General features: G+C 38.8%; 2 long non-coding RNA genes across 2 annotated transcripts; both read left to right on the top strand.

Moving 5' to 3' along the window:
- Nucleotides 1-3,574: 3,574 nt before the first annotated feature.
- On the top strand, nt 3,575-5,213 carry LOC144542811 (uncharacterized). The gene is made up of 3 exons (XR_013507470.1): nt 3,575-3,704; nt 4,337-4,419; nt 5,076-5,213. It is a non-coding gene; the product is annotated as an uncharacterized LOC144542811 (long non-coding RNA).
- Nucleotides 5,214-8,160: 2,947 nt separating this feature from the next.
- LOC144542920 (uncharacterized) lies at nt 8,161-12,221 on the top strand. The gene is made up of 3 exons (XR_013507508.1): nt 8,161-8,216; nt 9,747-9,877; nt 11,419-12,221. It is a non-coding gene; the product is annotated as an uncharacterized LOC144542920 (long non-coding RNA).
- The last annotated feature ends 2,263 nt before the right edge of the window (nt 12,222-14,484 follow it).

Genomic DNA, 14,484 nt, shown 5'->3' with positions numbered 1-14,484 from the left:
CTCCTCAACAGGATTATGTCAAATACATTATGAAATAATTAAGACTAAATGCTCTATTCCTAGTGAACAAATTGCAGTCTCACCCGTTACTCTTTGAATTGAGAGTGAATTGATCCCAGCCCCCCCGTTGTCTGCGCCCCCCACTGTTCCCCATCAGTTATCCTCCAAATCCACCCCAATCTAACGCAGCCCATAACTCAAATCTTCACTCTCAACAACAGAAGAGTGGAATTTGTATGAGAAAGAGCTGGCGGAGCGAGAGAGGAAAGAGAGAGGGAGAGAGAGAGAGAGGAGGGGAAGAGAGAGAGTGTGTGTGATGGGCTTGAGAGGATGGACAGAGATGGGCGAGCAGTGGAGAGAGGGAGCTGGAGAGCGGTGGAGATAGAGAAAGAGAAAAATGTTCACTGATGCTTTGCCAAACAGAGCAGAACCAAATTGCTTCCGCCGCCCCCCACTCCCCACCCCCCTACATATACACACACACACACACACAACAAATCTCCCATGATAAACACACACACATAAACGCACCTACATTCGCGCACACACACATACATCCATATGGTGCAAGTCACTTGAATCCCTCCTCTCACATGATGCAGTGAAAAATCTTTTAAATGATCTTTTCAGCTGTACTGGGTTGCGCAGTATGACGACATACACACACATATACACACACAAACACACACACACACACACACATACATACAAACATACTGCACATACATATTCCGTCTCTTGACCCTCACTCCTCTCTCTAATCTCAGTTCTATTCATTCCAATATTAGGGTTTTTCACTGGGAGGATAGGTTAGTCTGCAGAAAGTAAGCGAGAGAAAGAGAAGAAGAAAGGGAGAACAAAACAACGTGTTTTCTTGTGCAGGGTGAACAGATGGATCTTACTGAGAACCAGAATGGAAGAATAGCACACCTTAGTGGACGCCAAGCTCTACGTGTATGTGTGTGTATGTGTGTGTGTGTTGTGTGTGTGTGTGCCACCCGCTCAGGCCACGGCAGTTTTTCCATCCTGTTCCTATGTTGAACAGTGAGGGGTGGACGGGATGTCCAAATTCCCTCCAGTGCATACTGTGCGTGTGTGTGTGTGTGTGTGTGTGTGTGTGTGTGTGTGTGTGTGTGTGTGCATGTCCAATGTTGGGGAGACCAACAAACTACTGTGCAGGCCTGCTTACCATACAGTATCCAGTATACAGTATAGTATCAGTATACAAAACCCACATCTTCCTCCTCAACTGGCTCTATTTTGCTGTTGTCTTGTAAAAAAACATCTACCTCTCTCATCAGCTCTTATTTATATCTCTTTTCCTAGCATTTCTCTTATTCGGTCACAGGAAAATTGTTACATCTAATGTCAGTGACCCTTCTATTGGTTGCTTGTAATGTTGGTGATTTAGGCATTCGAGCCTATTCTACTGTTGCTCTGGATAACAGTGTCAGCCAAATGCCTAAAATGTAAAATGTTTGTAAATATGAGTAACTTCATTAGGGTGATGCTCATAGGTGAACCAAAAACCAATGTTAAACATTTACCTGGATGCAGATAAGGCACCAATAAAAGGCATTAGGGATTGCATTGTGGTTGGATTAGTTGCCTTATTGTACATTGCTGTTTAATTGTATACCAATATAATGCGATAAAGCAAATCATTACGCAAAGGCAACATTGTTAGCTGAACAAGGATTTGATAATGGCTTTACTAGTAGTCAATAAAGACAGAAAAGTACATTCATCTACCATTACAAAAACAAAAAACAAAGTCTCACTTCTCTGCCATTGCAATCTATTACTGTGACTTCTCTGGAGAACATCAAAACAAAAAGGAACAGAAAAGAACAGGAAATAGCATGTGTAAAAATGATCACTTTTTTCCACAGTGACACAGGGGTTGCGTATCTGGAAATAATGCAAATGCTCTTACTTGAAATGTATTAGCCTGTTCTACAATAATGTATATATTAAAGTGTTACATACAGAGTGAAGACTACTAAATAATGACCAGTTGTCTACTTAATAATAATTGATTACATTTATATAGCGCTTTTCTAAGTGCTCAAAGTGCTTCACATATCGGGGGGGGGGGACTCAACTCATCCACCACCGGTGTGTAGCACCCACCTGGGTGATGCACGGCAGCCAGTTTGCGCCAGAATGCTCACCACACATCAGCTATCTCAGTGGAGAGTAGAGGACTGAAAGAGCCAATTAGTTAACGAGGGATGATTAGGTGGCCATGATGGAAGGAAGGCCTGTTTTTTTGGGGAATTTTGCCAGGGCACTGGGGTTACACCCCTACTCTTGCGATGAGTGCCGATGGGATCTTTATTGACCACAGAGTGAGGACCTCAGTTTAACGCCTCATCCAAAGGACGGTGCTCACTCAGGACAGAGTCCCTGTCTCTGCCCTGGGGCATTGGGGATATTATTCATGAGACCACAGGAAAGAGCACCTCCTACTACTCCTCCAACACCACTTCCAGCACCAGGTGGTCTCCCATCCAAGGACTAACCACAGCCAGACCTGCTTAGCTTCCCAGACAAGCTAACGATGTGATGCAGGAGATATGGTGCTGTATGTACTTGTATGGAAACTGAAACCTTGGTGAAAGTGAAAAATAGATGAATCTTAATAGTCAAACAGGTTCCCAGTGTGTCTTTCGTTTAACAAGTTTAGCTTGGAGTAATTCAATTCAGTTTCTGATCAGAGAGGATTTCGGTTTCATTATTCCATTACCTTTACGTCTTACATTTCAAGTTAGTATTTATTATAACAAGAAACCACACTAGCCATAGTCTTCTAGGTTTATAATGAACACTTGCCACAAGGGGACAGCACAGAACGTCAAACATTTTATTACATTTCCCACTGAAATAATTTGTGTTAAACATAGGCTACCCCAACCCCTGATTGCATATATAGACAACGGTCATGGAGGCAAAGGTTGGGGTTTAGAGGGGATTTTGAAGAAACTGAAACTAAACACAAGACTCTACAATCAATTTGAAGGATACAGCTTATTCAGGAACACTACTGTTAAGAAATAAGATATCCAGGATGACTCTGTTATTACTGGGTGAGGTGTGGATGAAGTAGCAAACTCCCAACTAATTTAGATTCCAATTTAGATTTATACCGTAAATCTACATATTTCTGATTGATGATGAATAATGTACAGTTTTAACATCAAACTTCATTTCGTTCAACTTCCCACTACAGTGAGTTGTGTTAAATATACCCCAAAATCTCCCCCATACACACTTAATCCTATCTCAAATACATGAAACTCCCAAACAAGTACCAAAATCTGTTTTATGAGTCCTCGGTTTAATAGAAGGGTGTTTCTATAGGGCCAGCTCTATCTTTGGACATATGGATATAACAAATCTATTATACAATGACAGGATGAAAGGAGTCACTCATTCATCAGGCCATTTCATGACACGGGCAACACTTTTGAGATAACAAGTGGAAAAAGGCCACACATTACATTACAGTTTCTTGATTTGCTTTGTGGGACTTTCACATGGGTAAAGCAGTCCAACCTGTTTTAGATGAGACTCCAGACATAATAACACTATGGCCTTTTGAAGAAACTGAAACTAAACACAAAGACTCTACAATCAATTTGAAGGATACAACTTGAATACCTACTGCTAAGAAATAAGAAATCCAGGATGGCTTTGACACTGTAAGTGATTCATCTCTCTTTAAAACCGTTCTATATGTATCTATGAATAGGTGGCGAGAGGACAAAGAAGGATTTTTAGGTTTTGTTTTTTTCTAGCAATTGTTGTTACTGGGTGAAGTGTGGATGAAATAGGCAACACCTACACATACATCCTCCGATTTAGATTTATACCTTAAATCTACATATTTCTGATTGATGATGAATAATATACAATTTTGACGGTAAAACGAATAACCATTGTTTTAATATTGCCAACACCTTTTAGATTTGAAATACATTGGATACAGTAGTATAATTGATAAAAGAAAGCAATTATGTCATGAGGTACAAGCTTTAATTTCATAACTAACATGTTTGTAATTACTTCATTTAATTTTGAAAATACTTCAGGTACCACTTTTTGACTTTTGAATTATTCAGTGTCTCTTATTCAATAAAACTATGAAGAATCAAGGGATTCTTTAACCCTAACCCAAGCCTATTAGAAACAAATAATGGATTTCTATGACGCCCCTAATACACACACACACACACACACACACACACACACACACACCTTTTAATTCTAAAGATTAAATGAAATGTCTTCATATTCCACTGGTCCTGACTGTGATCCTCTCTTCTTTTCCTAGGAAAGCTCTTTCCATATCCACCCCTTCTCTGCTTATAATAGCCGTAGCCGCAGTGGCAATTGCAGTGATCACCAGGGCCACGGGTAAGTGATTCTACAACCTCTCAAAAAGAGGCTTCATTTGTCTGTTATATCTAAATCTTTGGCTCATCTTTAAAAAGGAAGTAACCAGACTTGTTTCATGAACAAAGATTTAGCAAACTGCTGCCAAAGCCTAAATTCCTAATTCCTGTGAACTGGAATAAAGCAGCCGTGGGTTTAACAGTTCCATCTACAAGTCAGCCTTCTTGAGAAGAAGTGGTTTTAGATGGTCAGATTCTGGGTTGTGTCTTTAAAGGGTTTCGTATGGCTTTTTTTCTATTATGGATTTTTGTATGGATGTTTTTTTATGGATTAGCTGATTTTTGTGGAAATTTGAAAGAAAGAACCTCACTTACAGTTATACATCTGCATCTTCATGCCCAGCAGAAGCAGGTTGATATACATGTAGTGAAAGCTTTCATGCCATATATTCCATTAGTCGACCATGTACTCTACACCAAACAGTCATAAACATTATCATTATAATGACTATAATCATTCTGATCAGCAGTTTAAAATGCAGCTTGTTACCTATACTTTTAGATACAGCTTTCTTTGGCTCATCTTCTCTATAGCTGCCACTAATAAAGCATTACAGTGTGTTACATTTCCTTAGCTAGTTTCAGACATGCTTATTGTTTGTCTGTTTGTTGTTTCAGGATCAAAACCACACGATTCAAAAGAAAAATAAAAGATACAGCGTTCAAGATTGAAGTCTGCCTGCATCTAAATTAAATGATGGAAACTGACACCAAACATGTTGATCTCCAATAAACACTAATTACTTGCTTGATCCATCGCTCGAGTTGTTCACTGACTCTAAAAAAAATTATGTTTAATAATAATTGAGCAACATTAATCAGACTGACTTGGTTGAAGCTAAAATCATCCTAAGACTGCCATCTGTGAGCATCAGTTATTTAAATTTACATACATTTGACATTTTAAGCATTTAGCTGACGCTCTTATCCAGAGTGACTTACAATGCGAGTGCAACAGCAAGTTTACAAAGTGTAAGTCCAGTAAGTATAAGTTGTCAGAATGAAAAATGATTTCAAAACCACAGATTTCCTTTCATTTTTGCTTTTATTAAGAATGCTGGTAGACTGATGATGACATATGTTTTGCAGCTAGCTGTGTATTTGAGAGATATTCATAAATTATTTTGTGGTTGTTCCTTTATCTCTCCCTGCTGGTCACAAGGCCAGCGCCATTTGAGGTAAATGACAAAGGTTGTTTACGCTCCCTTATCTCAGCTACACAAGATGCTTAGAACAAACAATAATCCATGTCACATACAAACTGAAAGTAAAAGTACAGGATACACCATCCACTGAACTTTGATTCAGTTATATGGCAGTCATTAACTGGAGTGTACCTTAAAGTGAAGTGACACGTCTACAGACTGAAGATACTGTGTAAAGGAAACTATTGTGTTCATGAGCAAAGACGGCTCAGGGAAGTTTGACAAGACTTTAGGAAACAAGATTTTCTCAAGAGAATGGATCCAATTCAATTGTGAGTGCAGGCTATCACTTGTATTATTACTATTTGCATGAATTATCTTTTTATGAATATACTTACTGTTTTTCTGGTCTCAGAAACCAAATGAGTTGCTCCTGTCATGTCACTGATCTTGTCTATCCTCTGCCTTGATCTTGGTGTGGTCTTGACCAATTTTGCGTTTCAGGAAAAATATCGTCATAACTTTTGGAGGCGGTGCGTCAGTGAAAGTGGCCAATGTGATCGTTCCACCTCACCATGTTATGACGCTGACAATAGCGATCTCACTGCTCTGCCTTGCAGTCTATGTGCTCACCCAACAGCCTTCTTCAGAGTAAGTCTCATTCATTCACTCTGGTTACACATTTTGTTTCCTCACTGACTTGTGACTGTTCTCCTTGGACCTAGTTAGTGTAATGTCATACTTTATCCATTCCTGTAGGGATAATAGGTTCAATCTCTTTTCACTTGCCCCCTCCAGAGAGGTCAAAGTGAAAGAGTCAACTGCACTGCAGCAGCCTGCAGCTGGTAGAGATTCAGTGTCTTGCTCAAGGACACTTCAGCAGAGTGGATGCTTGTTGATACAGGGGCTTGAACCCTGCTCCTCCAGCTGAAGGACAGTCTCTAACCACTACAGGCCTCCTTGCCGCACCGAGTTATAGCTTTCATAGTCTGGTGTTTTATGAAATATGTATGGAGCTAGGTAGAAGGTAACTTCATCTCATGTTTAATTTCAAGATGTAATTTATTCTAAAATGAACCGTCTTCCTGTTTTTCAGAGACATCACCAAGATGGTTGTTGGTGTTCTAGCACTGAATGTCACCGATGTGCTCAAGCTGGAAACTAAGCTGGCTTGTGGTTTCAATGCTTTTGTAATAGTTGTGCTTGTGATTATGACAATGAAGAGGAAACAAGAAGAGGCTAACGCAAAGAAAATAAACTAACAGGAAGTCACGAGATGGAAACCTAAAGTGCACGTTACCTATGCTGTGAAGTTATCTAGATTCATTCAGATTTACTGGACAGAGGATTGAGCAAGTAGAACAAGTGAAAGATTGCTAGAATTTTGACTAGGTTGATTAAGTGGACCAGCTCAATATGCTTCATACATAAATGCCATGTAAATTGCCTTTGGAAAAGCAAACTTCAAAAAATGTTAAACAAATGTATATAGTTTGAAGAAATAAATTAATTAATTAATGCAACACTATTTGCTTTGAGGTGTATTACTGCTGAGAAATGGAATAACCTGTTTACTGGCACATTGAAGAAATACAAACTTTATCAAAAAGTCAGAGGGTGGCTAACCAAAATGGCCTCAAGATTAAGTACTACTGCACTTTATCAACAATAAAGGCAAACTGAACATCTTAATCATGCATATATACTGAGTGGACAAAATATAAGGGAAATTTTCCTGATATTGAGCTGCAGCCCCTTTGGCATAATCCACATCTAAATTGTCTCAAAGCTTAAAAATCCTTCTCTAGCTCATCTGCTTATCTACATCTCCTTTGTGATTGGTATAGATTTAATAAGGGAAATCAATGAAGGATAATGGCTTTTCCCTGGATTCACCTCATCAGTGTACTTGATGAAAAGAGTAAGTGCGCCTCAAAGAATCAGTTATACTATAGATTTTATATACTCTGCTATAGAGATATCGGTCCAGATTATCGTCAGTTCTATATAATTGATTGATATCTTGCATGAAAAACATTCAGTAAGAGTGTAAAAATGATCACTTAAAAAAGTTTTTCCACAGTGACACAGGAGTTGTGTATCTGGAAATGATGAAAATACTTTAATGTATTAGCCTGTTCCACAATAATATAGGCCTATTCAAGTGTTACATACGGAGTGTAGACTACAACTAAATAATGACCAGTTGTCTACTTGTATGGAAACTGAAATCTTGGTGAACGTGATAAATTAATCTTAATAGTGTGTCTTTGGTTTAACAGGTTTAGCAAAGAGTAATTCAATGAGTCAAACGTTTTGTTAAATTTCCCACTGAAGTAATTTGTGTTAAATATACCTCAAACCCTGCAGCAGATCACGTATATCAACTGTTAGCAATGATGTGTGTCTCAAATTTACATGCATTATGGTCTTTAACAGGAAATGGTTCAAATCTACAAGCAGCTGAATGCATGTCTAGTCTCGCTCAGGGACTTTCCACACATAACACATGGCCTTTTGAAGAAACTGAAACTAAACACTCTACAATCAATTTGAAGGATACAACCTGAATACTACTGCTAAGAAATAAGAAATCCAGGATGGTTATGATGATGTAAGTGATTTATCTCTTTCATACTGAGCTGACACCGTTCTATATGTAGGTATGAATAGGTGGTGAGAGGATTTTTAGGTTTTGTTTTTTTCTAGCAGTTGGGCCTATTGTTTTTGTATGTTTCCTTCCTTCCTTCCGACAAAAATTGAAATGCCTTCCCACGCTCAGAAATGCACAAAACTTTGCAGAGTAGTCTGGTCCGGTCCTAAATGATGTATACTGCACTATGGGGTCAATCTTCCTGATGGTGGCACTGCAGGCACCTTTAAAAAAAATATATAAAAGATAAAAAATAAATAAATTTCAGTGCAGATTAGAGTTGCCCTAAATTTCTTAAAAAGCCCTGGCGAACAGAAAAGTTTTAAGCCCTGATTTAAAAGATTCTAAAGTGGAGGCAGACCTCAGATATTTTTCTGGAAGTTTGCAGTTAATCCAGTTCTCTGGCACCACTGTCCTTAGTGTTATCAATATGAATGTTAAAATCACCAACGATAGCCAGGCAGTCAAAGTCAATACATATGATAGACAGCAGCTGCGTGAAGTCATCAACAAAGTTGACAGAGTATTTTGGTGGCCTGTGAACAGTTAAAAGTAAAACACGAGAGGATGATTTCAATACAAGAGCAAGATATTCAAAGGTTACAAACTTTCCAAATGATATCTGCCTGCACTGGAAAACATTATTATAAAAGGCTGCCACTCCACCTCCTTTCTTGTCTACTCTGACTTTGTTCATAAAACTAAAATTAGGAGGGGCTGATTCAATAAGAACAGCTCCACTATTATTTGGGTCTAACCAAGTTTCAGTTAAAAACATAAAATCCAATTGGCATTCTGTGATAAAATCATTAATTAAAAGTGACTTGTCTGCTAAAGACCTGACATTCGATAAGGCCAAGTTTAGTGTGTTAACAACATTCTCCGGACTGAGATGTCCCTGAGCAGATTGCAGCTTGTGAGAGATTGTGATAAGGTTTCTGAGACAGGCGCCAGATGGTCTGTGTACATTTCTCAAAGTGCTATAGTGACTGTAGGAACTATGGTGCGTTTGACCATGAACAGTCTGAGAGGGGTCAGCTGTTTTGAAGTAGTGCTATTTTTTGACAGCATGAACCTTAGTTCGTGTCAAATCAATTGAGAAAAACTGTAAGGCCACCAGTCATCCTCAAAATTCACAAGCTTCTAAACTCAAGAAGCCAGACGGTGAAAAACACAGGTGGAATCACTTTCTAGCTGGCTGAACAAATTTGTGACCTGCCATGATGACAAATGTTGTGGTGCAACCATAATGTGACACTAATACAGCTGTGTGTGCTCTAAAAGTTAAAAAGCATAATTTAAACCTAACAGATTTAATTCTCATTTTATTCCCTCATGACTAAATGGCTACACTGTTCCTTGCCGCCATATTCCTGCTAGCAGTGTCTTTCATTTAATAAAACTATAAAGAATGAAGAGAAAGGAAACACATTTTCACACATTTCGTATTCCACTGAGTCCAGGTCCTGACTGCTTCTCTCTTCTTTTCAGAGAAAATCTGTCATTCAATTCTGCAGCACTTGGCATTGCCGTGACAGCGGGGAGTCTTTACATATCCGACTTTTCTTTAATTATAATAGTTGTGGCAGTTGTGGCACTTGTGCTATTACTGTTCCTCTGGGGTAAGTGATTCAACAACCTCTCAAAAAGAGGCTTCATTTGTCTGGTAAATGATTTAAATGCATTGAATGTTTAAATGTGAGTAATGCCCTCCAGAATGATCAGCACTCTTTTTAAAGATGAGCCAAAAAGGTGAAAAGATAGCATGACAACTACAGACATGACAGGTTCAGGTGTGTTTTGAGGCTGTAAAAAGTTTGAGTTATGATGGTTTAACAGTTCCATCTACAAGTCAGCCTTGTTCAGAACAAGTTGTTTTAGATGGTCAGATCAATTTTGGGTTGTATCTTTAAAGGGTTTTGTTTGGCTATTTTCCTATTATGGATTTTTTTACGCTTGTGATGTGGTGGTAAGGAAAGGGGAAGCAGACAACACCACCTTGGGAATTTCACCCAAGGAAATATCACAATAAGTATTAGACTAAATACCCAAAGTAGTAACGCATAGGTTCATCCACTAAAGGAAGACAGAGACGCGTTTCCAAATGAAAAAATGTAATTTATTAAGATTCAAAAAGGAGACTAGAAGAAGCTGGGGAAGAAAGGGGTTAGGAAAAGACTTAAATAAAACTGCCATAAACTATTGTCAGCAGTAGAAAAATAGATAGTTTATTCAATGACACAATACAATATCTTCTTTTAATTAAACTACTTCCAGTCTCAAAACTCAGGCAAAACAGCAGCGGTGGCAGGGACCTATAAAGAGACATAACATTAATAAAGTTCCATGCCAACCATAGACCGAAAATTACCTCAAGCACTTGAAGCACCCTACTTACCAAGTTTAACTTTCATGGGCCGATTACAATCAGAATCGTACCTCAGCTGAATGACCGTCTGCTACTACCCAGAGCAGACATGGGGAATGGCCACCATCAGGAAAGCTAAGAGTCTACAAAGAAAATAGGTTAAAGGAATTAAAAACACAAAGCACGCTAAGGGCCAAGTAGCATGACACTAGCTCCCTACCTACCTCAAGGTGAGAAATTAAACACAAAGACCACAGCAGGGGGAAACATTGAGAAGGAGTGCACGCAGCTACCAAACTAGCTCCTATTTATACTACCTGCACTGATTGAAAGGTTGCTAGTGGGAGGAGTTGTCACTACCATATATGGGATCCTACTACCATATATGGATCCTACTAGGGATGCATTGGAATCCAGTCAGGAACAGTGCTCCCTGCTACACACTGATTTTTGGGAAATTTGAAAGAGCCTCACTTGCAGTTATCCAGCAGCATCTTCATGCCCAGCAGAAGCAGGTTGATGCATAGTTTAAAGACATGAAGCTCCCTGGAAGCCTTCATGCCTTGTATTCCATCAGTCGAGCATGTACTCCACACAAATTATAATGACTATAATTATTCTGAACAGTAATTTAAAGTTAATTATTTTCTGAGCATTAACCTGTGCTATTAGATACAGCTTTCTCTGGCTCATCTTCTCCATAGCTGCCATTAAAATACAGGGAAGCATTACAGTGTGTTACACTTCCTTAGCAAGTTTCAAATGTGCTTCTTGTTTGTCTGTTTGTTGTTTCAGGACGACCACAAGAATCAACTCATGCAACTCATGCAACTGGAATTCATCCAATTGGTGCAATTGATGAAATTAATACAATGAAAGCATGGGGTGCAGTTCGTTACATCAAGCAATCTGACACCAGAGAGTAAAAAAATGAATGTCAGTAAAAAATGAACTCTGCTTATGGCTTGCTTGATCTATTGCTGATAAAAATACACAACCAGCTGCAAAAAGTATGTCATCATCAGTCTACCGGTATTCTCAGGCACACAAACCCATCTGTACAGCCACACATGGACACAAACACACCACACAACAACAATGGGGAAATGGACAGAAGGGCTTTGATCTGTAAGGCTGGAAAAGAGAAGAGTGGCTCCTTCAAACTACTATATCAAACTGCAGAAAGACAAACTGTCACATTTGTCTCACTTCTGTTTCATGTATCTTTTCCTACTGTCTGAAAAAGGAAGAATTGAAAATATTGCCATAAATGAGTCAGGATTTGATACTGAATAACTTTATTATCTGAAATAGACAGATATATTGATGGCAGTGTGTACTGTAATGTGTAGTTGTAAGAGTAGGCAGCTGGTGAATGTTGCTGCCTGTCTTATGGTGCTGTAGGTTTATAATGGTGTAGCCTGATGTTTCTCTACGGTTCTCATTTGTATGGTAGTGTATCATTCTGTTAAACTCTGAATTGGGCCTGTATATGAATGCTCACCTTGGATTATAAAGCATAGTAACATTATATCCTGTGTTGAGAAATGTTGCATCTATGACACTTTATCTTCTGTCCAAAGTATTTGCCTCTATCTACTGAATATTTACGCTGAACTCAATCCAAAAATGTAGAAATCAAACAGCTTTGCAATAAAAGCAAAAATGAAAGAGAATCTGTGGTTGTGAAATTTTTCATTTTGACAACATATGCTTACCGGACTTTGTAAACTTGCTGTTGCACTCATTGTAAGTCACACTGGATAAGAGCATCAGCTAAATGCCTAAAATGTCAAATGTATGTAAATGTAAATAACTTAAGTCAGTGATTTGAGTCAGTGAACAATTCAAATGATTTTATGGTTGTTATGAGTTCCCCAACTTCCATCCTCCATCTCTCCCTGCTGGTCACAAGGCCAGCGCCATTTGAGTTAAAGAACAAAGGATGTTTACGCTCCCTTAGCTCAGCTACACAACATGTTGAGAACATCCTGTCCTCAATATAACCCCATGTCACATACAAACTGAAAGTAAAAGTACGGGATACACCATCCGCTGAACTTTGATTCAGTTTTATGAGGCAGTCATTAACTGGAGTGTACATTAAAGTGAATCTATAGGTTATAAGAAACTCCTGACATGTCTACAGACTGATAAGATACTGTGTAAAGGAAACTATTGTGTTCACGAGCAAAGACGGCTCAGGGAAGTTTGACAAGACTCACCTCACTGCAGCCAACTAACAACTGCTGAAGAAACAAGATTTTCTCAAGAGGATGGATCATCCTATCACTTGTACTATTACTATTCGCATGAATTATCGTTTTATGAATATGGGTGCTGATGTATGCTATTGTGGTTTACTGTCAATATTGTAAATCTGAAATATTTGCATACTGTTTTTCTGGTCTCAGAAACCAAATGACTTGCTCCTGTCATGTCACTGATCTTGTCTATCCTCTGCCTTGATCTTGGTGTGGTCTTGACCAATTTTGCGTTTCAGGAAAAATATCGTTATAACTTTTGGAGGCGGTGCGTCAGTGAAAGTGGCCAATGTGATCGTTCCACCTCACCATGTTATGACGCTGACAATAGCGATCTCACTGCTCTGCCTTGCAGTCTATGTGCTCACCCAACAGCCTTCTTCAGAGTAAGTCTCATTCATTCACTCTGGTTACACATTTTGTTTCCTCACTGACTTGTGACTGTTCTCCTTGGACCTAGTTAGTGTAATGTCATACTTTATCCATTCCTGTAGGGATAATAGGTTCAATCTCTTTTCACTTGCCCCCTCCAGAGAGGTCAAAGTGAAAGAGTCAACTGCACTGCAGCAGCCTGCAGCTGGTAGAGATTCAGTGTCTTGCTCAAGGACACTTCAGCAGAGTGGATGCTTGTTGATACAGGGGCTTGAACCCTGCTCCTCCAGCTGAAGGACAGTCTCTAACCACTACAGGCCTCCTTGCCGCACCGAGTTATAGCTTTCATAGTCTGGTGTTTTATGAAATATGTATGGAGCTAGGTAGAAGGTAACTTCATCTCATGTTTAATTTCAAGATGTAATTTATTCTAAAATGAACTGTCTTCCTGTTTTTCAGAGACATCACCAAGATGGTTGTTGAAGCTCAATATGCTTCATACATAAATGCCATATAAATTGCCTTTGGAAAAGCAAACTTCAAAAAATGTTAAACAAATGCATATAGTTTGAATAAATAAATTAATGCAACACTATTTGCTTTGAGGTATATTACTGCTGAGAAATGGAATAACCTGTTTACTGGCATATTGAAGAAATACAAACTTTATCAAAAAGTCAGAGGGTGGCTAACCAAAATGGCCTCAAGATTAAGTACTACTGCAGTTTATCAACAATAAAGGCAAACTGAACATCTTAATCATGCATATACACTGAGTGGACAAAATATAAGGGACATTTTCCTGATATTGAGCTGCAGCCCCTTTGGCATAATCCACATCTAAATTGTCTCAAAGCTTAAAAATCCTTCTCTAAATCGTCTGCTTCTCTTTATCTACATGTCCGTTGTGATTGGTATTGATTTAATAAGGGAAATCAATGAGGGATAATGGCTTTTCCCTGGATGCACCTCATCAGTGTACTTGATGAACGGAGTAAATGCCGCTAAAATCTTGTACATTCAGCATACAAACTCAAACAAATAGACAGCTGGGAGTCTCTATAATGTTTCTGTGTAACTACTGGGTGAATGAACCATTATGAATGTTCCATAAAGATACACTCTTAACTTCAAAGAACAGAAATGATTAACAAGCTCTCTCTCTCTGTCTCTCACAAACACACACCTACAGTGAAAACCAGTTGGACTAAGAAAGAAGATAAAC

The sequence above is a fragment of the Centroberyx gerrardi genome, chromosome 19 (assembly GCF_048128805.1).
Source record: "Centroberyx gerrardi isolate f3 chromosome 19, fCenGer3.hap1.cur.20231027, whole genome shotgun sequence".
NCBI lineage: Eukaryota > Metazoa > Chordata > Actinopteri > Beryciformes > Berycidae > Centroberyx > Centroberyx gerrardi.
This window is presented reverse-complemented; position numbering and strand designations above follow the sequence as displayed.